This window comes from Bufo bufo, chromosome 5, assembly GCF_905171765.1.
Source record: "Bufo bufo chromosome 5, aBufBuf1.1, whole genome shotgun sequence".
NCBI classification, from domain to species: Eukaryota; Metazoa; Chordata; class Amphibia; order Anura; family Bufonidae; genus Bufo; species Bufo bufo.
The window spans coordinates 527,669,952-527,670,515 of record NC_053393.1 but is presented as its reverse complement, the minus strand read 5'-3'; positions in this window follow the sequence as shown (position 1 = coordinate 527,670,515).

Here is a 564-nt window from a genome sequence, read left to right as displayed (position 1 = left end):
ATGTCATTGGAGCGGGATGTTTGCACAAGGCCCAGATAAGAGCGTGGTGATGGCACCGTCACATTACACACAGTCCCTGCATGGATTCAGCCTTCAGTAGTAAGGAAATAGAAACTTTATGGCGGGATTTTGTTTATTTCTGCTACTGAACTTGAATACAAATCAAGGTAAGTCATTTAGGGTGTGCAGCTTAGGCTACTTTCACACTGGCATTTTGGTTTCCGTTTGTAAGATCCGTTCAGGGATCTCACAAGCGGTCCAAAACGGATCAGTTTTGCCCTAATGCATTCTGAATGGAAAAGGATCCGCTCAGACATGTGATGCGGAGCCAAACGGATCCGTTCTGACAAACAATGTAAGTCAATGGGGACGGATCTGTTTTCTCTGACACAATCTAGCACAATAGAAAACGGATCCGTCCTCCATTGACTTTCAATGGTTTTTAAGACGGATCCGTTTTGGCTATGTTACAGATAATACAAACATATCCGTTCTGAACGGATGCAGACGGTTGCATTATCTGAACGGATCCGTCTGTGCAGAACCAAGATGGATCCGCACCAA